Below are 25,989 nucleotides of genomic sequence, written 5' to 3' on the forward strand. Positions count from 1 at the left end.
CAGTGCAAATAGCATTCACCTCTGTTCCCAACGAGTACAGTGTATTGGACTGAAGAGAAGCTCCTGATTTAATTAGTTTCCAATACTAATTGGAACTTGATATGCCCCGTTTGTTAAGGAAGCACAGTTCTTTTGTTTTCACCCAGCTCACTGTACTGGCCCTGTAGGAAACACAGTAGAGGGCAAGAATGCCCGTACATCAAAAGCAGAGTGTTTCTCTTGCATGGCACTCTACAGTTCAATTAAAGTTCAGAAAGGGAGTTGAATCATGTTCAGTTTCAAGTTCTAGCAGCAAGGGTTCATTCAGTCTAAAAACACCACTCATGTTCTATTCTGGTCATACACAGTGCAAATAGAATTCGCGTATGTTCCCAACAAGTAAAGTGTATTGGACTGAAGAGAAGCTCCTGTTTTACTTTGATTCCAATACTGATGTGAAGTAGATCAGCCCCGTTTGTGTAAGAAGGACGGTTCTTTTGTTCTGTGCTAGCTCACTCTACTGGCCCTATAAGAAACAAAATAGAGTGAAAGAATGCCCGTTTCTCAAAAGCAGAGTGTTTCTCTTGCATGGCACACTGGGGTTCAATTAAACTTCCAAAACGGAGTTGAATCATGTTCAGTTTCATGTTCTAGCAGCAAGGGTTCATTCAGGCTAAGTACACCACTCTTGTACTATTCTGGCCATACACAGAGCAAATAGCATTCGTGTCTGTTCCAAGCGAGTACAGTGTATTGGACTGAAGAGAAGATCCTGTTTTACTTAGTTTACAATACTGAGTTGAACTAGTTATGCCCCGTTTGGTTGGAAGCACATTTCTTTTGTTCTGAGCTAGCTCACTGTACTGGCCCTATAGGAAACACAGAAAAGTCCAAGTATGCCCGTTTCTCAAAAGCAGAGTGTTTCTCTTGCATGGCACACTAGGGTTCAATTAAACTTCCTAAACGTAGTTGAATCACGTTCAGTTTCATGTTCTAGCAGCAAGGATTCATTCAGGCTAAGAACACCACTCTTGTGCTATTCTGGACATACACAGTGCAAATAACACTCGCGTCTTTTCCCAGCGAGTACAGTGTATTGGACTGAAGAAAAGCTCCTGTTTTACTTAGTTTCCAATACTGAGTTAAACTAGATATGTCCCGTTTGTGTAGGAAGCACAGTAATTTTGTTCTGAGCTAGCTCACTGTACTGGCCCTATAGGAAACACAATAGAGTGCATGAATGCCCGTTTCTCAAAAGCAGAGTGTTTCTCTTGCATGGCACACTACGGTTCAATTAAAATTCCTAAACGGAGTTGAATCACGTTCAGTTTCATGTTCTAGCAGCAAGGGTTCATTCAGGCTAAGAATACCACTCTTGTGCTATTCTGGCCTTACACAGTGCAAATAGCATTCGTGTCTGTTCACAGTGAGTACAGTGAATTGGACTGAAGAGAAGGTCCTGTTTTACTTAGTTTCCAATACTGAGTTGAACTAGATATGCCCCGTTTGGTCGGAAGCACATTTTTTTTGTTCTGAGCTAGCTCACTGTAATGGCCCTATAGGAAACAGAGTTAAGTCCAAGAATGCCCGTTTCTCAAAAGCAGAGCGTTTCTCTTGCATGGCACACTAGGGTTCAATAACTTCCTAAACGGAGTTGAATCACATTCAGTTTCAAGTTCTAGCAGCAAGGGTTCATTCAGGGTAAGAACACCACTCTTGTGGTATTCTGGACATACACAGTGCAAATAACACTCGGGTCTTTTCCCAGCGAGTACAGTGTATTGGACTGTAGAAAAGCTCCTGTTTTACTTAGTTTCCAATACTGAGTTAAACTAGATATATCCCGTTTGTGTAGGAAGCACAGTAATTTTGTTCTGAGCTAGCTCACTGTACTGGCGCTATACTAAACACAGTAGAGTGCAAGAATGCCCGTTTCTAAAACACAGAGTGTTTCTCTTGCATGTCACACTAGGGTTCAATTAAACTTCCTAATCAGAGTTGAATCACTTTCAGTTTCAAGTTCAGGCAGCAAGGGTTCAATAAGGATAAGAACACCATTCTTGTGCTCTTCTGGCCTTACACAGTGCAAATAGCATTCATGTCTGTTCACAGCGAGTACAGTGTATTGGACTGAAGAGAAGCTCCTGTTTTACTTAGTTTCCAATACTGAGTTGAACTACATATGCCCCGTTTGTGCAGGAAGCAGGGTTCTTTTGTTCTGAGCTAGCTCTCTGTACTGGCCCTATAGGAAACCCAGTAGAGTGCAAGATTGCCCGTTTCTCAAAAGCAGAGTGTTTCTCTTGCATGGCACACTAGGGTACAATTAAACTTTCTGAACGAAGTTGAGTCACGTTCACTTTCAACCTCTAGCAGCAAGGGTTCATTCAGGCTAAGAACACTACTCTTGTGCTATTCTGGACATACACAGTGCAAATAGCATTCGCCTCTGTTCCCAGCGAGTACAGTGTATTGGACTGAAGAGTAGCTCCTGTTTTAATTAGTTTCCAATACTAATTGGAACTTGATATGCCCCATTAGTTAAGGAAGCACAGTTCTTTTTTGACCCAGCTCACTGTACTGGCCCTATAGGAAACACAGTAGAGTGCAAGAATGCCCGTACATCAAAAGCAGAGTATTTCTCTTGCATGGTACTCTACGGTTCAATTAAACTTCTGAAACGGAGTTGAATCACGTACAGTTTCAAGGACTAGCAGCAAGGGTTCATTCAGGCTAAGAACACCACTCTTGTGCTATTCTGGACATACACAGTGCAAATAGTATTCGCGTCTGTTCCCAGCGAGTACAGTGAATTGGACTGAAGAGAAGCTCCTGTTTTACTTAGTTTCCAATACTGAGTTGAACTAGATGTGTCCGGTTTGGTCGGAAACACATTTCTTTTGTTCTGACCTAGCTCACTGTATTGGCCCTATTGAAACACAGTTAAGTCCAAGAATGCCGGTTTCAAAAAGCAGAGTGTTTCTCTTGCATGGCACACTAGGGTTCAATAACTTCCTAAACGGAGTTGAATCACATTCAGTTTCAAGTTCTAGCAGCAAGGGTTCATTCAGTGTAAGAACACCACTCTTGTGCAATTCTGGACATACACAGTGCAAAAAACACTCGCGTCTATTCCTAGCGAGTACAGTGTATTGGACTGAAGAAAAGCTCCTGTTTTACTTAGTTTCCAATACTGAGTTAAACTAGATATGTCCCGTTTGTGTAGGAAGCACAGTAATTTTGTTCTGAGCTAGCTCACTGTACTGGCCCTATACTAAACACAGTAGAGTGCAAGAATGCCCGTTTCTAAAACACAGAGTGTTTCTCTTGCATGGCACACTAGGGTTCAATTAAACTTCCTAATCAGAGTTGAATCACTTTCAGTTTCAAGTTCTAGCAGCAAGGGTTCATTCAGGATAAGAACACCATTCTTGTGCTATTCTGGCCTTACACAGTGAAAATAGCATTCATGTCTGTTCACAGCGAGTACAGTGTATTGGATTGAAGAGAAGCTCCTGTTTTACTTAGTTTCCAATACTGAGTTGAACTACATATGCCCCGTTTGTGCAGGGGGCAGGGTTCTTTTGTTCTGAGCTAGCTCTCTGTACTGGCCCTATAGGAAACCCAGTAGAGTGCAAGAATGCCCGTTTCTCAAAAGCAGAGTGTTTCTCTTGCATGGCCACTAGGGTACAATTAAACTTTCTGAACGAAGTTGAGTCACCTTCACTTTTAACCTCTAGCAGCAAAGGTTAATTCAGGCTAAGAACACCACTCTTGTGCTATTCTGGACTTACACAGTGCAAATAGCATTCACCTCTGTTCCCAACGAGTACAGTGTATTGGACTGAAGAGAAGCTCCTGATTTAATTAGTTTCCAATACTAATTGGAACTTGATATGCCCCGTTTGTTAAGGAAGCACAGTTCTTTTGTTTTCACCCAGCTCACTGTACTGGCCCTATAGGAAACACAGTAGAGTGCAAGAATGCCCGTACATCAAAAGCAGAGTGTTTCTCTTGCATGGCACTCTACAGTTCAATTAAAGTTCAGAAAGGGAGTTGAATCATGTTCAGTTTCAAGTTCTAGCAGCAAGGGTTCATTCAGTCTAAAAACACCACTCATGTTCTATTCTGGTCATACACAGTGCAAATAGAATTCGCGTATGTTCCCAACAAGTAAAGTGTATTGGACTGAAAAGAAGCTCCTGTTTTACTTTGATTCCAATACTGATGTGAAGTAGATCAGCCCCGTTTGTGTAAGAAGGACGGTTCTTTTGTTCTGTGCTAGCTCACTCTACTGGCCCTATAAGAAACAAAATAGAGTGAAAGAATGCCCGTTTCTCAAAAGCAGAGTGTTTCTCTTGCATGGCACACTGGGGTTCAATTAAACTTCCAAAACAGAGTTGAATCATGTTCAGTTTCATGTTCTAGCAGCAAGGGTTCATTCAGGCTAAGTACACAACTCTTGTACTATTCTGGCCATACACAGTGCAAATAGCATTCGTGTCTGTTCCAAGCGAGTACAGTGTATTGGACTGAAGAGAAGATCCTGTTTTACTTAGTTTACAATACTGAGTTGAACTAGTTATGCCCCGTTTGGTTGGAAGCACATTTCTTTTGTTCTGAGCTAGCTCACTGTACTGGCCCTATAGGAAACACAGAAAAGTCCAAGTATGCCCGTTTCTCAAAAGCAGAGTGTTTCTCTTGCATGGCACACTAGGGTTCAATTAAACTTCCTAAACGTAGTTGAATCACGTTCAGTTTCATGTTCTAGCAGCAAGGATTCATTCAGGCTAAGAACACCACTCTTGTGCTATTCTGGACATACACAGTGCAAATAACACTCGCGTCTTTTCCCAGCGAGTACAGTGTATTGGACTGAAGAAAAGCTCCTGTTTTACTTAGTTTCCAATACTGAGTTAAACTAGATATGTCCCGTTTGTGTAGGAAGCACAGTAATTTTGTTCTGAGCTAGCTCACTGTACTGGCCCTATAGGAAACACAATAGAGTGCATGAATGCCCGTTTCTCAAAAGCAGAGTGTTTCTCTTGCATGGCACACTACGGTTCAATTAAAATTCCTAAACGGAGTTGAATCACGTTCAGTTTCATGTTCTAGCAGCAAGGGTTCATTCAGGCTAAGAATACCACTCTTGTGCTATTCTGGCCTTACACAGTGCAAATAGCATTCGTGTCTGTTCACAGTGAGTACAGTGAATTGGACTGAAGAGAAGATCCTGTTTTACTTAGTTTCCAATACTGAGTTGAACTAGATATGCCCCGTTTGGTCGGAAGCACATTTTTTTTGTTCTGACCTAGCTCACTGTAATGGCCCTATAGGAAACAGAGTTAAGTCCAAGAATGCCCGTTTCTCAAAAGCAGAGCGTTTCTCTTGCATGGCACACTAGGGTTCAATAACTTCCTAAACGGAGTTGAATCACATTCAGTTTCAAGTTCTAGCAGCAAGGGTTCATTCAGGGTAAGAACACCACTCTTGTGGTATTCTGGACATACACAGTGCAAATAACACTCGGGTCTTTTCCCAGCGAGTACAGTGTATTGGACTGTAGAAAAGCTCCTGTTTTACTTAGTTTCCAATACTGAGTTAAACTAGATATATCCCGTTTGTGTAGGAAGCACAGTAATTTTGTTCTGAGCTAGCTCACTGTACTGGCGCTATACTAAACACAGTAGAGTGCAAGAATGCCCGTTTCTAAAACACAGAGTGTTTCTCTTGCATGTCACACTAGGGTTCAATTAAACTTCCTAATCAGAGTTGAATCACTTTCAGTTTCAAGTTCAGGCAGCAAGGGTTCAATAAGGATAAGAACACCATTCTTGTGCTCTTCTGGCCTTACACAGTGCAAATAGCATTCATGTCTGTTCACAGCGAGTACAGTGTATTGGACTGAAGAGAAGCTCCTGTTTTACTTAGTTTCCAATACTGAGTTGAACTACATATGCCCCGTTTGTGCAGGAAGCAGGGTTCTTTTGTTCTGAGCTAGCTCTCTGTACTGGCCCTATAGGAAACCCAGTAGAGTGCAAGATTGCCCGTTTCTCAAAAGCAGAGTGTTTCTCTTGCATGGCACACTAGGGTACAATTAAACTTCCTGAACGAAGTTGAGTCACGTTCACTTTCAACCTCTAGCAGCAAGGGTCCATTCAGGCTAAGAACACCACTCTTGTGCTATTCTGGACATACACAGTGCAAATAGCATTCGCCTCTGTTCCCAGCGAGTACAGTGTATTGGACTGAAGAGAAGCTCCTGTTTTAATTAGTTTCCAATACTAATTGGAACTTGATATGCCCCATTTGTTAAGGAAGCACAGTTCTTTTTTGACCCAGCTCACTGTACTGGCCCTATAGGAAACACAGTAGAGTGCAAGAATGCCCGTACATCAAAAGCAGAGTATTTCTCTTGCATGGTACTCTACGGTTCAATTAAACTTCTGAAACGGAGTTGAATCACGTACAGTTTCAAGGACTAGCAGCAAGGGTTCATTCAGGCTAAGAACACCACTCTTGTGCTATTCTGGACATACAGAGTGCAAATAGTATTCGCGTCTGTTCCCAGCGAGTACAGTGAATTGGACTGAAGAGAAGCTCCTGTTTTACTTAGTTTCCAATACTGAGTTGAACTAGATGTGCCCGGTTTGGTCGGAAACACATTTCTTTTGTTCTGACCTAGCTCACTGTATTGGCCCTATTGAAACACAGTTAAGTCCAAGAATGCCGGTTTCAAAAAGCAGAGTGTTTCTCTTGCATGGCACACCAGGGTTCAATAACTTCCTAAACGGAGTTGAATCACATTCAGTTTCAAGTTCTAGCAGCAAGGGTTCATTCAGTGTAAGAACACCACTCTTGTGCAATTCTGGACATACACAGTGCAAAAAACACTCGCGTCTATTCCTAGCGAGTACAGTGTATTGGACTGAAGAAAAGCTCCTGTTTTACTTAGTTTCCAATACTGAGTTAAACTAGATATGTCCCGTTTGTGTAGGAAGCACAGTAATTTTGTTCTGAGCTAGCTCACTGTACTGGCCCTATACTAAACACAGTAGAGTGCAAGAATGCCCGTTTCTAAAACACAGAGTGTTTCTCTTGCATGGCACACTAGGGTTCAATTAAACTTCCTAATCAGAGTTGAATCACTTTCAGTTTCAAGTTCTAGCAGCAAGGGTTCATTCAGGATAAGAACACCATTCTTGTGCTATTCTGGCCTTACACAGTGAAAATAGCATTCATGTCTGTTCACAGCGAGTACAGTGTATTGGATTGAAGAGAAGCTCCTGTTTTACTTAGTTTCCAATACTGAGTTGAACTACATATGCCCCGTTTGTGCAGGGGGCAGGGTTCTTTTGTTCTGAGCTAGCTCTCTGTACTGGCCCTATAGGAAACCCAGTAGAGTGCAAGAATGCCCGTTTCTCAAAAGCAGAGTGTTTCTCTTGCATGGCCACTAGGGTACAATTAAACTTTCTGAACGAAGTTGAGTCACCTTCACTTTTAACCTCTAGCAGGAAAGGTTAATTCAGGCTAAGAACACCACTCTTGTGCTATTCTGGACTTACACAGTGCAAATAGCATTCACCTCTGTTCCCAACGAGTACAGTGTATTGGACTGAAGAGAAGCTCCTGATTTAATTAGTTTCCAATACTAATTGGAACTTGATATGCCCCGTTTGTTAAGGAAGCACAGTTCTTTTGTTTTCACCCAGCTCACTGTACTGGCCCTGTAGGAAACACAGTAGAGGGCAAGAATGCCCGTACATCAAAAGCAGAGTGTTTCTCTTGCATGGCACTCTACAGTTCAATTAAAGTTCAGAAAGGGAGTTGAATCATGTTCAGTTTCAAGTTCTAGCAGCAAGGGTTCATTCAGTCTAAAAACACCACTCATGTTCTATTCTGGTCATACACAGTGCAAATAGAATTCGCGTATGTTCCCAACAAGTAAAGTGTATTGGACTGAAGAGAAGCTCCTGTTTTACTTTGATTCCAATACTGATGTGAAGTAGATCAGCCCCGTTTGTGTAAGAAGGACGGTTCTTTTGTTCTGTGCTAGCTCACTCTACTGGCCCTATAAGAAACAAAATAGAGTGAAAGAATGCCCGTTTCTCAAAAGCAGAGTGTTTCTCTTGCATGGCACACTGGGGTTCAATTAAACTTCCAAAACGGAGTTGAATCATGTTCAGTTTCATGTTCTAGCAGCAAGGGTTCATTCAGGCTAAGTACACCACTCTTGTACTATTCTGGCCATACACAGTGCAAATAGCATTCGTGTCTGTTCCAAGCGAGTACAGTGTATTGGACTGAAGAGAAGATCCTGTTTTACTTAGTTTACAATACTGAGTTGAACTAGTTATGCCCCGTTTGGTTGGAAGCACATTTCTTTTGTTCTGAGCTAGCTCACTGTACTGGCCCTATAGGAAACACAGAAAAGTCCAAGTATGCCCGTTTCTCAAAAGCAGAGTGTTTCTCTTGCATGGCACACTAGGGTTCAATTAAACTTCCTAAACGTAGTTGAATCACGTTCAGTTTCATGTTCTAGCAGCAAGGATTCATTCAGGCTAAGAACACCACTCTTGTGCTATTCTGGACATACACAGTGCAAATAACACTCGCGTCTTTTCCCAGCGAGTACAGTGTATTGGACTGAAGAAAAGCTCCTGTTTTACTTAGTTTCCAATACTGAGTTAAACTAGATATGTCCCGTTTGTGTAGGAAGCACAGTAATTTTGTTCTGAGCTAGCTCACTGTACTGGCCCTATAGGAAACACAATAGAGTGCATGAATGCCCGTTTCTCAAAAGCAGAGTGTTTCTCTTGCATGGCACACTACGGTTCAATTAAAATTCCTAAACGGAGTTGAATCACGTTCAGTTTCATGTTCTAGCAGCAAGGGTTCATTCAGGCTAAGAATACCACTCTTGTGCTATTCTGGCCTTACACAGTGCAAATAGCATTCGTGTCTGTTCACAGTGAGTACAGTGAATTGGACTGAAGAGAAGGTCCTGTTTTACTTAGTTTCCAATACTGAGTTGAACTAGATATGCCCCGTTTGGTCGGAAGCACATTTTTTTTGTTCTGAGCTAGCTCACTGTAATGGCCCTATAGGAAACAGAGTTAAGTCCAAGAATGCCCGTTTCTCAAAAGCAGAGCGTTTCTCTTGCATGGCACACTAGGGTTCAATAACTTCCTAAACGGAGTTGAATCACATTCAGTTTCAAGTTCTAGCAGCAAGGGTTCATTCAGGGTAAGAACACCACTCTTGTGGTATTCTGGACATACACAGTGCAAATAACACTCGGGTCTTTTCCCAGCGAGTACAGTGTATTGGACTGTAGAAAAGCTCCTGTTTTACTTAGTTTCCAATACTGAGTTAAACTAGATATATCCCGTTTGTGTAGGAAGCACAGTAATTTTGTTCTGAGCTAGCTCACTGTACTGGCGCTATACTAAACACAGTAGAGTGCAAGAATGCCCGTTTCTAAAACACAGAGTGTTTCTCTTGCATGTCACACTAGGGTTCAATTAAACTTCCTAATCAGAGTTGAATCACTTTCAGTTTCAAGTTCAGGCAGCAAGGGTTCATTCAGGATAAGAACACCATTCTTGTGCTCTTCTGGCCTTACACAGTGCAAATAGCATTCATGTCTGTTCACAGCGAGTACAGTGTATTGGACTGAAGAGAAGCTCCTGTTTTACTTAGTTTCCAATACTGAGTTGAACTACATATGCCCCGTTTGTGCAGGAAGCAGGGTTCTTTTGTTCTGAGCTAGCTCTCTGTACTGGCCCTATAGGAAACCCAGTAGAGTGCAAGATTGCCCGTTTCTCAAAAGCAGAGTGTTTCTCTTGCATGGCACACTAGGGTACAATTAAACTTTCTGAACGAAGTTGAGTCACGTTCACTTTCAACCTCTAGCAGCAAGGGTTCATTCAGGCTAAGAACACTACTCTTGTGCTATTCTGGACATACACAGTGCAAATAGCATTCGCCTCTGTTCCCAGCGAGTACAGTGTATTGGACTGAAGAGTAGCTCCTGTTTTAATTAGTTTCCAATACTAATTGGAACTTGATATGCCCCATTAGTTAAGGAAGCACAGTTCTTTTTTGACCCAGCTCACTGTACTGGCCCTATAGGAAACACAGTAGAGTGCAAGAATGCCCGTACATCAAAAGCAGAGTATTTCTCTTGCATGGTACTCTACGGTTCAATTAAACTTCTGAAACGGAGTTGAATCACGTACAGTTTCAAGGACTAGCAGCAAGGGTTCATTCAGGCTAAGAACACCACTCTTGTGCTATTCTGGACATACACAGTGCAAATAGTATTCGCGTCTGTTCCCAGCGAGTACAGTGAATTGGACTGAAGAGAAGCTCCTGTTTTACTTAGTTTCCAATACTGAGTTGAACTAGATGTGTCCGGTTTGGTCGGAAACACATTTCTTTTGTTCTGACCTAGCTCACTGTATTGGCCCTATTGAAACACAGTTAAGTCCAAGAATGCCGGTTTCAAAAAGCAGAGTGTTTCTCTTGCATGGCACACTAGGGTTCAATAACTTCCTAAACGGAGTTGAATCACATTCAGTTTCAAGTTCTAGCAGCAAGGGTTCATTCAGTGTAAGAACACCACTCTTGTGCAATTCTGGACATACACAGTGCAAAAAACACTCGCGTCTATTCCTAGCGAGTACAGTGTATTGGACTGAAGAAAAGCTCCTGTTTTACTTAGTTTCCAATACTGAGTTAAACTAGATATGTCCCGTTTGTGTAGGAAGCACAGTAATTTTGTTCTGAGCTAGCTCACTGTACTGGCCCTATACTAAACACAGTAGAGTGCAAGAATGCCCGTTTCTAAAACACAGAGTGTTTCTCTTGCATGGCACACTAGGGTTCAATTAAACTTCCTAATCAGAGTTGAATCACTTTCAGTTTCAAGTTCTAGCAGCAAGGGTTCATTCAGGATAAGAACACCATTCTTGTGCTATTCTGGCCTTACACAGTGAAAATAGCATTCATGTCTGTTCACAGCGAGTACAGTGTATTGGATTGAAGAGAAGCTCCTGTTTTACTTAGTTTCCAATACTGAGTTGAACTACATATGCCCCGTTTGTGCAGGGGGCAGGGTTCTTTTGTTCTGAGCTAGCTCTCTGTACTGGCCCTATAGGAAACCCAGTAGAGTGCAAGAATGCCCGTTTCTCAAAAGCAGAGTGTTTCTCTTGCATGGCCACTAGGGTACAATTAAACTTTCTGAACGAAGTTGAGTCACCTTCACTTTTAACCTCTAGCAGCAAAGGTTAATTCAGGCTAAGAACACCACTCTTGTGCTATTCTGGACTTACACAGTGCAAATAGCATTCACCTCTGTTCCCAACGAGTACAGTGTATTGGACTGAAGAGAAGCTCCTGATTTAATTAGTTTCCAATACTAATTGGAACTTGATATGCCCCGTTTGTTAAGGAAGCACAGTTCTTTTGTTTTCACCCAGCTCACTGTACTGGCCCTATAGGAAACACAGTAGAGTGCAAGAATGCCCGTACATCAAAAGCAGAGTGTTTCTCTTGCATGGCACTCTACAGTTCAATTAAAGTTCAGAAAGGGAGTTGAATCATGTTCAGTTTCAAGTTCTAGCAGCAAGGGTTCATTCAGTCTAAAAACACCACTCATGTTCTATTCTGGTCATACACAGTGCAAATAGAATTCGCGTATGTTCCCAACAAGTAAAGTGTATTGGACTGAAAAGAAGCTCCTGTTTTACTTTGATTCCAATACTGATGTGAAGTAGATCAGCCCCGTTTGTGTAAGAAGGACGGTTCTTTTGTTCTGTGCTAGCTCACTCTACTGGCCCTATAAGAAACAAAATAGAGTGAAAGAATGCCCGTTTCTCAAAAGCAGAGTGTTTCTCTTGCATGGCACACTGGGGTTCAATTAAACTTCCAAAACGGAGTTGAATCATGTTCAGTTTCATGTTCTAGCAGCAAGGGTTCATTCAGGCTAAGTACACAACTCTTGTACTATTCTGGCCATACACAGTGCAAATAGCATTCGTGTCTGTTCCAAGCGAGTACAGTGTATTGGACTGAAGAGAAGATCCTGTTTTACTTAGTTTACAATACTGAGTTGAACTAGTTATGCCCCGTTTGGTTGGAAGCACATTTCTTTTGTTCTGAGCTAGCTCACTGTACTGGCCCTATAGGAAACACAGAAAAGTCCAAGTATGCCCGTTTCTCAAAAGCAGAGTGTTTCTCTTGCATGGCACACTAGGGTTCAATTAAACTTCCTAAACGTAGTTGAATCACGTTCAGTTTCATGTTCTAGCAGCAAGGATTCATTCAGGCTAAGAACACCACTCTTGTGCTATTCTGGACATACACAGTGCAAATAACACTCGCGTCTTTTCCCAGCGAGTACAGTGTATTGGACTGAAGAAAAGCTCCTGTTTTACTTAGTTTCCAATACTGAGTTAAACTAGATATGTCCCGTTTGTGTAGGAAGCACAGTAATTTTGTTCTGAGCTAGCTCACTGTACTGGCCCTATAGGAAACACAATAGAGTGCATGAATGCCCGTTTCTCAAAAGCAGAGTGTTTCTCTTGCATGGCACACTACGGTTCAATTAAAATTCCTAAACGGAGTTGAATCACGTTCAGTTTCATGTTCTAGCAGCAAGGGTTCATTCAGGCTAAGAATACCACTCTTGTGCTATTCTGGCCTTACACAGTGCAAATAGCATTCGTGTCTGTTCACAGTGAGTACAGTGAATTGGACTGAAGAGAAGATCCTGTTTTACTTAGTTTCCAATACTGAGTTGAACTAGATATGCCCCGTTTGGTCGGAAGCACATTTTTTTTTTTCTGACCTAGCTCACTGTAATGGCCCTATAGGAAACAGAGTTAAGTCCAAGAATGCCCGTTTCTCAAAAGCAGAGCGTTTCTCTTGCATGGCACACTAGGGTTCAATAACTTCCTAAACGGAGTTGAATCACATTCAGTTTCAAGTTCTAGCAGCAAGGGTTCATTCAGGGTAAGAACACCACTCTTGTGGTATTCTGGACATACACAGTGCAAATAACACTCGGGTCTTTTCCCAGCGAGTACAGTGTATTGGACTGTAGAAAAGCTCCTGTTTTACTTAGTTTCCAATACTGAGTTAAACTAGATATATCCCGTTTGTGTAGGAAGCACAGTAATTTTGTTCTGAGCTAGCTCACTGTACTGGCGCTATACTAAACACAGTAGAGTGCAAGAATGCCCGTTTCTAAAACACAGAGTGTTTCTCTTGCATGTCACACTAGGGTTCAATTAAACTTCCTAATCAGAGTTGAATCACTTTCAGTTTCAAGTTCAGGCAGCAAGGGTTCAATAAGGATAAGAACACCATTCTTGTGCTCTTCTGGCCTTACACAGTGCAAATAGCATTCATGTCTGTTCACAGCGAGTACAGTGTATTGGACTGAAGAGAAGCTCCTGTTTTACTTAGTTTCCAATACTGAGTTGAACTACATATGCCCCGTTTGTGCAGGAAGCAGGGTTCTTTTGTTCTGAGCTAGCTCTCTGTACTGGCCCTATAGGAAACCCAGTAGAGTGCAAGATTGCCCGTTTCTCAAAAGCAGAGTGTTTCTCTTGCATGGCACACTAGGGTACAATTAAACTTCCTGAACGAAGTTGAGTCACGTTCACTTTCAACCTCTAGCAGCAAGGGTCCATTCAGGCTAAGAACACCACTCTTGTGCTATTCTGGACATACACAGTGCAAATAGCATTCGCCTCTGTTCCCAGCGAGTACAGTGTATTGGACTGAAGAGAAGCTCCTGTTTTAATTAGTTTCCAATACTAATTGGAACTTGATATGCCCCATTTGTTAAGGAAGCACAGTTCTTTTTTGACCCAGCTCACTGTACTGGCCCTATAGGAAACACAGTAGAGTGCAAGAATGCCCGTACATCAAAAGCAGAGTATTTCTCTTGCATGGTACTCTACGGTTCAATTAAACTTCTGAAACGGAGTTGAATCACGTACAGTTTCAAGGACTAGCAGCAAGGGTTCATTCAGGCTAAGAACACCACTCTTGTGCTATTCTGGACATACAGAGTGCAAATAGTATTCGCGTCTGTTCCCAGCGAGTACAGTGAATTGGACTGAAGAGAAGCTCCTGTTTTACTTAGTTTCCAATACTGAGTTGAACTAGATGTGCCCGGTTTGGTCGGAAACACATTTCTTTTGTTCTGACCTAGCTCACTGTATTGGCCCTATTGAAACACAGTTAAGTCCAAGAATGCCGGTTTCAAAAAGCAGAGTGTTTCTCTTGCATGGCACACCAGGGTTCAATAACTTCCTAAACGGAGTTGAATCACATTCAGTTTCAAGTTCTAGCAGCAAGGGTTCATTCAGTGTAAGAACACCACTCTTGTGCAATTCTGGACATACACAGTGCAAAAAACACTCGCGTCTATTCCTAGCGAGTACAGTGTATTGGACTGAAGAAAAGCTCCTGTTTTACTTAGTTTCCAATACTGAGTTAAACTAGATATGTCCCGTTTGTGTAGGAAGCACAGTAATTTTGTTCTGAGCTAGCTCACTGTACTGGCCCTATACTAAACACAGTAGAGTGCAAGAATGCCCGTTTCTAAAACACAGAGTGTTTCTCTTGCATGGCACACTAGGGTTCAATTAAACTTCCTAATCAGAGTTGAATCACTTTCAGTTTCAAGTTCTAGCAGCAAGGGTTCATTCAGGATAAGAACACCATTCTTGTGCTATTCTGGCCTTACACAGTGAAAATAGCATTCATGTCTGTTCACAGCGAGTACAGTGTATTGGATTGAAGAGAAGCTCCTGTTTTACTTAGTTTCCAATACTGAGTTGAACTACATATGCCCCGTTTGTGCAGGGGGCAGGGTTCTTTTGTTCTGAGCTAGCTCTCTGTACTGGCCCTATAGGAAACCCAGTAGAGTGCAAGAATGCCCGTTTCTCAAAAGCAGAGTGTTTCTCTTGCATGGCCACTAGGGTACAATTAAACTTTCTGAACGAAGTTGAGTCACCTTCACTTTTAACCTCTAGCAGGAAAGGTTAATTCAGGCTAAGAACACCACTCTTGTGCTATTCTGGACTTACACAGTGCAAATAGCATTCACCTCTGTTCCCAACGAGTACAGTGTATTGGACTGAAGAGAAGCTCCTGATTTAATTAGTTTCCAATACTAATTGGAACTTGATATGCCCCGTTTGTTAAGGAAGCACAGTTCTTTTGTTTTCACCCAGCTCACTGTACTGGCCCTGTAGGAAACACAGTAGAGGGCAAGAATGCCCGTACATCAAAAGCAGAGTGTTTCTCTTGCATGGCACTCTACAGTTCAATTAAAGTTCAGAAAGGGAGTTGAATCATGTTCAGTTTCAAGTTCTAGCAGCAAGGGTTCATTCAGTCTAAAAACACCACTCATGTTCTATTCTGGTCATACACAGTGCAAATAGAATTCGCGTATGTTCCCAACAAGTAAAGTGTATTGGACTGAAGAGAAGCTCCTGTTTTACTTTGATTCCAATACTGATGTGAAGTAGATCAGCCCCGTTTGTGTAAGAAGGACGGTTCTTTTGTTCTGTGCTAGCTCACTCTACTGGCCCTATAAGAAACAAAATAGAGTGAAAGAATGCCCGTTTCTCAAAAGCAGAGTGTTTCTCTTGCATGGCACACTGGGGTTCAATTAAACTTCCAAAACGGAGTTGAATCATGTTCAGTTTCATGTTCTAGCAGCAAGGGTTCATTCAGGCTAAGTACACCACTCTTGTACTATTCTGGCCATACACAGTGCAAATAGCATTCGTGTCTGTTCCAAGCGAGTACAGTGTATTGGACTGAAGAGAAGATCCTGTTTTACTTAGTTTACAATACTGAGTTGAACTAGTTATGCCCCGTTTGGTTGGAAGCACATTTCTTTTGTTCTGAGCTAGCTCACTGTACTGGCCCTATAGGAAACACAGAAAAGTCCAAGTATGCCCGTTTCTCAAAAGCAGAGTGTTTCTCTTGCATGGCACACTAGGGTTCAATTAAACTTCCTAAACGTAGTTGAATCACGTTCAGTTTCATGTTCTAGCAGCAAGGATTCATTCAGGCTAAGAACACCACTCTTGTGCTATTCTGGACATACACAGTGCAAATAACACTCGCGTCTTTTCCCAGCGAGTACAGTGTATTGGACTGAAGAAAAGCTCCTGTTTTACTTAGTTTCCAATACTGAGTTAAACTAGATATGTCCCGTTTGTGTAGGAAGCACAGTAATTTTGTTCTGAGCTAGCTCACTGTACTGGCCCTATAGGAAACACAATAGAGTGCATGAATGCCCGTTTCTCAAAAGCAGAGTGTTTCTCTTGCATGGCACACTACGGTTCAATTAAAATTCCTAAACGGAGTTGAATCACGTTCAGTTTCATGTTCTAGCAGCAAGGGTTCATTCAGGCTAAGAATACCACTCTTGTGCTATTCTGGCCTTACACAGTGCAAATAGCATTCGTGTCTGTTCACAGTGAGTACAGTGAATTGGACTGAAGAGAAGGTCCTGTTTTACTTAGTTTCCAATACTGAGTTGAACTAGATATGCCCCGTTTGGTCGGAAGCACATTTTTTTTGTTCTGAGCTAGCTCACTGTAATGGCCCTATAGGAAACAGAGTTAAGTCCAAGAATGCCCGTTTCTCAAAAGCAGAGCGTTTCTCTTGCATGGCACACTAGGGTTCAATAACTTCCTAAACGGAGTTGAATCACATTCAGTTTCAAGTTCTAGCAGCAAGGGTTCATTCAGGGTAAGAACACCACTCTTGTGGTATTCTGGACATACACAGTGCAAATAACACTCGGGTCTTTTCCCAGCGAGTACAGTGTATTGGACTGTAGAAAAGCTCCTGTTTTACTTAGTTTCCAATACTGAGTTAAACTAGATATATCCCGTTTGTGTAGGAAGCACAGTAATTTTGTTCTGAGCTAGCTCACTGTACTGGCGCTATACTAAACACAGTAGAGTGCAAGAATGCCCGTTTCTAAAACACAGAGTGTTTCTCTTGCATGTCACACTAGGGTTCAATTAAACTTCCTAATCAGAGTTGAATCACTTTCAGTTTCAAGTTCAGGCAGCAAGGGTTCATTCAGGATAAGAACACCATTCTTGTGCTATTCTGGCCTTACACAGTGCAAATAGCATTCATGTCTGTTCACAGCGAGTACAGTGTATTGGACTGAAGAGAAGCTCCTGTTTTACTTAGTTTCCAATACTGAGTTGAACTACATATGCCCCGTTTGTGCAGGAAGCAGGGTTCTTTTGTTCTGAGCTAGCTCTCTGTACTGGCCCTATAGGAAACCCAGTAGAGTGCAAGATTGCCCGTTTCTCAAAAGCAGAGTGTTTCTCTTGCATGGCACACTAGGGTACAATTAAACTTTCGAAACGAAGTTGAGTCACGTTCACTTTCAACCTCTAGCAGCAAGGGTTCATTCAGGCTAAGAACACCACTCTTGTGCTATTCTGGACATACACAGTGCAAATAGCATTCGCCTCTGTTCCCAGCGAGTACAGTGTATTGGACTGAAGAGAAGCTCCTGTTTTAATTAGTTTCCAATACTAATTGGAACTTGATATGCCCCATTTGTTAAGGAAGCACAGTTCTTTTTTGACCCAGCTCACTGTACTGGCCCTATAGGAAACACAGTAGAGTGCAAGAATGCCCGTACATCAAAAGCAGAGTATTTCTCTTGCATGGTACTCTACGGTTCAATTAAACTTCTGAAACGGAGTTGAATCACGTACAGTTTCAAGGACTAGCAGCAAGGGTTCATTCAGGCTAAAACAGCACTCTTGTGCTATCATGGCCATACATAGGGCAAAATGCATTCGAGTCTGTTTTCAGCGAGTACAGTGTATTGGACTGAAGAGAAGCTCCTGTTTTACTTAGTTTCCAATACTGAGTTGAACTAGATATGATCCGTTTGTGTAGGAAGAACGGTTTTTTTGTTCTGAGGTAGCTCATTGTACTGGCCCTATAGGAAACACAGTAGAGTGCAAGATTGCCCGTTTCTCAAAAGCAGAGTGTTTTCCTTGCATGGTACACTAGGGTTCAATTAAACTTCAGAAACGGAGTTGAATCGTGTTCAGTTTCAAGTTCCAACAAGGGTTCAATCAGGCTAAGAACACCACTCTTGTGCTATTATAGCCATACACAGTGCAAATAGAATTCCCGTGTGTTCCCAGCGAGTACAGTGTATTGGACTGAAGAGAAGCTCCTGTTTTACTTAGTTTCCAATACTGAGTTAAACTAGATATGTCCCGTTTGTGTAGGAAGAACAGTAATTTTGTTCTGAGCTAGCTCACTGTACTGGCCCTATACTAAACACAGTAGAGTGCAAGAATGCCCGTTTCTAAAACATAGAGTGTTTCTCTTGCATGGCACACTAGGGTTAATTTAAACTTCCTAATCAGAGTTGAATCACTTTCAGTTTCAAGTACTAGCAGCAAGGGTTCATTCAGGATAAGAACACCATTCTTGTGCTCTTCTGGCCTTACACAGTGCAAATAGCATTCATGTCTCTTTACAGTGAGTACAGTGTATTGGACTGAAGAGAAGCTCCTGATTTACTTAGTTTCCAATACTGAGTTGAACTACATATGTCCTGTTTGTGCAGGAAGCAGGGTTCTTTTGTTCTGAGCTAGCTCTCTGTACTGGCCCTATAGGAAACCCAGTAGAGTGCAAGAATGCCCGTTTCTCAAAAGCAGAGTGTTTCTCTTGCAAGGCACACTAGGGTACAATTAAACTTCCTGAACGAAGTTGAGTCACGTTCACTTTGAACCTCTAGCAGGAAGGGTTCATTCAGGCTAAGAACACCACTCTTGTGCTATTCTGGACATACACAGTGCAAATAACACTCGCGTCTTTTCCCAGCGAGTACAGTGTATTAGAATGAAGAAAAGCTCCTGTTTTACTTAGTTTCCAATACTGAGTTGAACTAGTTATGTCCCGTTTGTGTAGAAAGCACAGTACTTTTAACCTGAGCTAGCTCACTGTACTGGCTCTATAGGAAACACTGTAGAGTGCAAGAATGCCCGTTTCTAAAACACAGAGCTTTTCTCTTGCATGGCACACTAGGGTTCAATTAAACTTCCTAATCGGAGTTGAATCATTTTCAGTTTCAAGTTCTAGCAGCAAGGGTTCATTCAGACTAGGAACACCACTCTTGTGCTATTCTGGCCATAGCAGTGCAAATAGCATTCGCGTCTCTTCCCAGCGAGTTCAGTGTATTGGACTGAAGCGAAGCTCCTGTTTTACTTAGTTTCCAATACTGAGGTGAAGTAGATCTGCCCAGTTTGTGTAGGAAGCACGGTTCTTTTGTTCTGAGCTAGCTCACTGTACTGGCCCTATAGGAAACACTGTAGAGTGCATGAATGCCCGTTTCTCAAAAGCAGAGTGTTTCTCTTGCATGGCACACTAGGGTTCAATTAAACTTCCTAAACGTAGTTGAATCACGTTCAGTTTCATGTTCTAGCAGCAAGGATTCATTCAGGCTAAGAACACCACTCTTGTGCTATTCTGGACATACACAGTGCAAATAACACTCGCGTCTTTTCCCAGCGAGTACAGTGTATTGGACTGAAGAAAAGCTCCTGTTTTACTTAGTTTCCAATACTGAGTTAAACTAGATATGTCCCGTTTGTGTAGGAAGCACAGTAATTTTGTTCTGAGCTAGCTCACTGTACTGGCCCTATAGGAAACACAATAGAGTGCATGAATGCCCGTTTCTCAAAAGCAGAGTGTTTCTCTTGCATGGCACACTACGGTTCAATTAAAATTCCTAAACGGAGTTGAATCACGTTCAGTTTCATGTTCTAGCAGCAAGGGTTCATTCAGGCTAAGAATACCACTCTTGTGCTATTCTGGCCTTACACAGTGCAAATAGCATTCGTGTCTGTTCACAGTGAGTACAGTGAATTGGACTGAAGAGAAGGTCCTGTTTTACTTAGTTTCCAATACTGAGTTGAACTAGATATGCCCCGTTTGGTCGGAAGCACATTTTTTTTGTTCTGAGCTAGCTCACTGTAATGGCCCTATAGGAAACAGAGTTAAGTCCAAGAATGCCCGTTTCTCAAAAGCAGAGCGTTTCTCTTGCATGGCACACTAGGGTTCAATAACTTCCTAAACGGAGTTGAATCACATTCAGTTTCAAGTTCTAGCAGCAAGGGTTCATTCAGGGTAAGAACACCACTCTTGTGGTATTCTGGACATACACAGTGCAAATAACACTCGGGTCTTTTCCCAGCGAGTACAGTGTATTGGACTGTAGAAAAGCTCCTGTTTTACTTAGTTTCCAATACTGAGTTAAACTAGATATATCCCGTTTGTGTAGGAAGCACAGTAATTTTGTTCTGAGCTAGCTCACTGTACTGGCGCTATACTAAACACAGTAGAGTGCAAGAATGCCCGTTTCTAAAACACAGAGTGTTTCTCTTGCATGTCACACTAGGGTTCAATTAAACTTCCTAATCAGAGTTGAATCACTTTCAGTTTCAAGTTCAGGCAGCAAGGGTTCATTCAGGATAAGAATACCATTCTTGTGCTCTTCTGGCCTTACACAGTGCAAATAGCATTCATGTCTGTTCACAGCGAGTACAGTGTATTGGACTGAAGAGAAGCTCCTGTTTTACTTAGTTTCCAATACTGAGTTGAACTACATATGCCCCGTTTGTGCAGGAAGCAGGGTTCTTTTGTTCTGAGCTAGCTCTCTGTACTGGCCCTATAGGAAACCCAGTAGAGTGCAAGATTGCCCGTTTCTCAAAAGCAGAGTGTTTCTCTTGCATGGCACACTAGGGTACAATTAAACTTTCTGAACGAAGTTGAGTCACGTTCACTTTCAACCTCTAGCAGCAAGGGTTCATTCAGGCTAAGAACACTACTCTTGTGCTATTCTGGACATACACAGTGCAAATAGCATTCGCCTCTGTTCCCAGCGAGTACAGTGTATTGGACTGAAGAGTAGCTCCTGTTTTAATTAGTTTCCAATACTAATTGGAACTTGATATGCCCCATTAGTTAAGGAAGCACAGTTCTTTTTTGACCCAGCTCACTGTACTGGCCCTATAGGAAACACAGTAGAGTGCAAGAATGCCCGTACATCAAAAGCAGAGTATTTCTCTTGCATGGTACTCTACGGTTCAATTAAACTTCTGAAACGGAGTTGAATCACGTACAGTTTCAAGGACTAGCAGCAAGGGTTCATTCAGGCTAAGAACACCACTCTTGTGCTATTCTGGACATACACAGTGCAAATAGTATTCGCGTCTGTTCCCAGCGAGTACAGTGAATTGGACTGAAGAGAAGCTCCTGTTTTACTTAGTTTCCAATACTGAGTTGAACTAGATGTGTCCGGTTTGGTCGGAAACACATTTCTTTTGTTCTGACCTAGCTCACTGTATTGGCCCTATTGAAACACAGTTAAGTCCAAGAATGCCGGTTTCAAAAAGCAGAGTGTTTCTCTTGCATGGCACACTAGGGTTCAATAACTTCCTAAACGGAGTTGAATCACATTCAGTTTCAAGTTCTAGCAGCAAGGGTTCATTCAGTGTAAGAACACCACTCTTGTGCAATTCTGGACATACACAGTGCAAAAAACACTCGCGTCTATTCCTAGCGAGTACAGTGTATTGGACTGAAGAAAAGCTCCTGTTTTACTTAGTTTCCAATACTGAGTTAAACTAGATATGTCCCGTTTGTGTAGGAAGCACAGTAATTTTGTTCTGAGCTAGCTCACTGTACTGGCCCTATACTAAACACAGTAGAGTGCAAGAATGCCCGTTTCTAAAACACAGAGTGTTTCTCTTGCATGGCACACTAGGGTTCAATTAAACTTCCTAATCAGAGTTGAATCACTTTCAGTTTCAAGTTCTAGCAGCAAGGGTTCATTCAGGATAAGAACACCATTCTTGTGCTATTCTGGCCTTACACAGTGAAAATAGCATTCATGTCTGTTCACAGCGAGTACAGTGTATTGGATTGAAGAGAAGCTCCTGTTTTACTTAGTTTCCAATACTGAGTTGAACTACATATGCCCCGTTTGTGCAGGGGGCAGGGTTCTTTTGTTCTGAGCTAGCTCTCTGTACTGGCCCTATAGGAAACCCAGTAGAGTGCAAGAATGCCCGTTTCTCAAAAGCAGAGTGTTTCTCTTGCATGGCCACTAGGGTACAATTAAACTTTCTGAACGAAGTTGAGTCACCTTCACTTTTAACCTCTAGCAGCAAAGGTTAATTCAGGCTAAGAACACCACTCTTGTGCTATTCTGGACTTACACAGTGCAAATAGCATTCACCTCTGTTCCCAACGAGTACAGTGTATTGGACTGAAGAGAAGCTCCTGATTTAATTAGTTTCCAATACTAATTGGAACTTGATATGCCCCGTTTGTTAAGGAAGCACAGTTCTTTTGTTTTCACCCAGCTCACTGTACTGGCCCTATAGGAAACACAGTAGAGTGCAAGAATGCCCGTACATCAAAAGCAGAGTGTTTCTCTTGCATGGCACTCTACAGTTCAATTAAAGTTCAGAAAGGGAGTTGAATCATGTTCAGTTTCAAGTTCTAGCAGCAAGGGTTCATTCAGTCTAAAAACACCACTCATGTTCTATTCTGGTCATACACAGTGCAAATAGAATTCGCGTATGTTCCCAACAAGTAAAGTGTATTGGACTGAAAAGAAGCTCCTGTTTTACTTTGATTCCAATACTGATGTGAAGTAGATCAGCCCCGTTTGTGTAAGAAGGACGGTTCTTTTGTTCTGTGCTAGCTCACTCTACTGGCCCTATAAGAAACAAAATAGAGTGAAAGAATGCCCGTTTCTCAAAAGCAGAGTGTTTCTCTTGCATGGCACACTGGGGTTCAATTAAACTTCCAAAACGGAGTTGAATCATGTTCAGTTTCATGTTCTAGCAGCAAGGGTTCATTCAGGCTAAGTACACAACTCTTGTACTATTCTGGCCATACACAGTGCAAATAGCATTCGTGTCTGTTCCAAGCGAGTACAGTGTATTGGACTGAAGAGAAGATCCTGTTTTACTTAGTTTACAATACTGAGTTGAACTAGTTATGCCCCGTTTGGTTGGAAGCACATTTCTTTTGTTCTGAGCTAGCTCACTGTACTGGCCCTATAGGAAACACAGAAAAGTCCAAGTATGCCCGTTTCTCAAAAGCAGAGTGTTTCTCTTGCATGGCACACTAGGGTTCAATTAAACTTCCTAAACGTAGTTGAATCACGTTCAGTTTCATGTTCTAGCAGCAAGGATTCATTCAGGCTAAGAACACCACTCTTGTGCTATTCTGGACATACACAGTGCAAATAACACTCGCGTCTTTTCCCAGCGAGTACAGTGTATTGGACTGAAGAAAAGCTCCTGTTTTACTTAGTTTCCAATACTGAGTTAAACTAGATATGTCCCGTTTGTGTAGGAAGCACAGTAATTTTGTTCTGAGCTAGCTCACTGTACTGGCCCTATAGGAAACACAATAGAGTGCATGAATGCCCGTTTCTCAAAAGCAGAGTGTTTCTCTTGCATGGCACACTACGGTTCAATTAAAATTCCTAAACGGAGTTGAATCACGTTCAGTTTCATGTTCTAGCAGCAAGGGTTCATTCAGGCTAAGAATACCACTCTTGTGCTATTCTGGCCTTACACAGTGCAAATAGCATTCGTGTCTGTTCACAGTGAGTACAGTGAATTGGACTGAAGAGAAGATCCTGTTTTACTTAGTTTCCAATACTGAGTTGAACTAGATATGCCCCGTTTGGTCGGAAGCACATTTTTTTTGTTCTGAGCTAGCTCACTGTAATGGCCCTATAGGAAACAGAGTTAAGTCCAAGAATGCCCGTTTCTCAAAAGCAGAGCGTTTCTCTTGCATGGCACACTAGGGTTCAATAACTTCCTAAACGGTGTTGAATCACATTCAGTTTCAAGTTCTAGCAGCAAGGGTTCATTCAGGGTAAGAACACCACTCTTGTGGTATTCTGGACATACACAGTGCAAATAACACTCGGGTCTTTTCCCAGCGAGTACAGTGTATTGGACTGTAGAAAAGCTCCTGTTTTACTTAGTTTCCAATACTGAGTTAAACTAGATATATCCCGTTTGTGTAGGAAGCACAGTAATTTTGTTCTGAGCTAGCTCACTGTACTGGCGCTATACTAAACACAGTAGAGTGCAAGAATGCCCGTTTCTAAAACACAGAGTGTTTCTCTTGCATGTCACACTAGGGTTCAATTAAACTTCCTAATCAGAGTTGAATCACTTTCAGTTTCAAGTTCAGGCAGCAAGGGTTCAATAAGGATAAGAACACCATTCTTGTGCTCTTCTGGCCTTACACAGTGCAAATAGCATTCATGTCTGTTCACAGCGAGTACAGTGTATTGGACTGAAGAGAAGCTCCTGTTTTACTTAGTTTCCAATACTGAGTTGAACTACATATGCCCCGTTTGTGCAGGAAGCAGGGTTCTTTTGTTCTGAGCTAGCTCTCTGTACTGGCCCTATAGGAAACCCAGTAGAGTGCAAGATTGCCCGTTTCTCAAAAGCAGAGTGTTTCTCTTGCATGGCACACTAGGGTACAATTAAACTTCCTGAACGAAGTTGAGTCACGTTCACTTTCAACCTCTAGCAGCAAGGGTCCATTCAGGCTAAGAACACCACTCTTGTGCTATTCTGGACATACACAGTGCAAATAGCATTCGCCTCTGTTCCCAGCGAGTACAGTGTATTGGACTGAAGAGAAGCTCCTGTTTTAATTAGTTTCCAATACTAATTGGAACTTGATATGCCCCATTTGTTAAGGAAGCACAGTTCTTTTTTGACCCAGCTCACTGTACTGGCCCTATAGGAAACACAGTAGAGTGCAAGAATGCCCGTACATCAAAAGCAGAGTATTTCTCTTGCATTGTACTCTACGGTTCAATTAAACTTCTGAAACGGAGTTGAATCACGTACAGTTTCAAGGACTAGCAGCAAGGGTTCATTCAGGCTAAGAACACCACTCTTGTGCTATTCTGGACATACAGAGTGCAAATAGTATTCGCGTCTGTTCCCAGCGAGTACAGTGAATTGGACTGAAGAGAAGCTCCTGTTTTACTTAGTTTCCAATACTGAGTTGAACTAGATGTGCCCGGTTTGGTCGGAAACACATTTCTTTTGTTCTGACCTAGCTCACTGTATTGGCCCTATTGAAACACAGTTAAGTCCAAGAATGCCGGTTTCAAAAAGCAGAGTGTTTCTCTTGCATGGCACACCAGGGTTCAATAACTTCCTAAACGGAGTTGAATCACATTCAGTTTCAAGTTCTAGCAGCAAGGGTTCATTCAGTGTAAGAACACCACTCTTGTGCAATTCTGGACATACACAGTGCAAAAAACACTCGCGTCTATTCCTAGCGAGTACAGTGTATTGGACTGAAGAAAAGCTCCTGTTTTACTTAGTTTCCAATACTGAGTTAAACTAGATATGTCCCGTTTGTGTAGGAAGCACAGTAATTTTGTTCTGAGCTAGCTCACTGTACTGGCCCTATACTAAACACAGTAGAGTGCAAGAATGCCCGTTTCTAAAACACAGAGTGTTTCTCTTGCATGGCACACTAGGGTTCAATTAAACTTCCTAATCAGAGTTGAATCACTTTCAGTTTCAAGTTCTAGCAGCAAGGGTTCATTCAGGATAAGAACACCATTCTTGTGCTATTCTGGCCTTACACAGTGAAAATAGCATTCATGTCTGTTCACAGCGAGTACAGTGTATTGGATTGAAGAGAAGCTCCTGTTTTACTTAGTTTCCAATACTGAGTTGAACTACATATGCCCCGTTTGTGCAGGGGGCAGGGTTCTTTTGTTCTGAGCTAGCTCTCTGTACTGGCCCTATAGGAAACCCAGTAGAGTGCAAGAATGCCCGTTTCTCAAAAGCAGAGTGTTTCTCTTGCATGGCCACTAGGGTACAATTAAACTTTCTGAACGAAGTTGAGTCACCTTCACTT

Source organism: Peromyscus maniculatus, chromosome 19, assembly GCF_049852395.1.
Source record: "Peromyscus maniculatus bairdii isolate BWxNUB_F1_BW_parent chromosome 19, HU_Pman_BW_mat_3.1, whole genome shotgun sequence".
Classification (NCBI taxonomy): domain Eukaryota; kingdom Metazoa; phylum Chordata; class Mammalia; order Rodentia; family Cricetidae; genus Peromyscus; species Peromyscus maniculatus.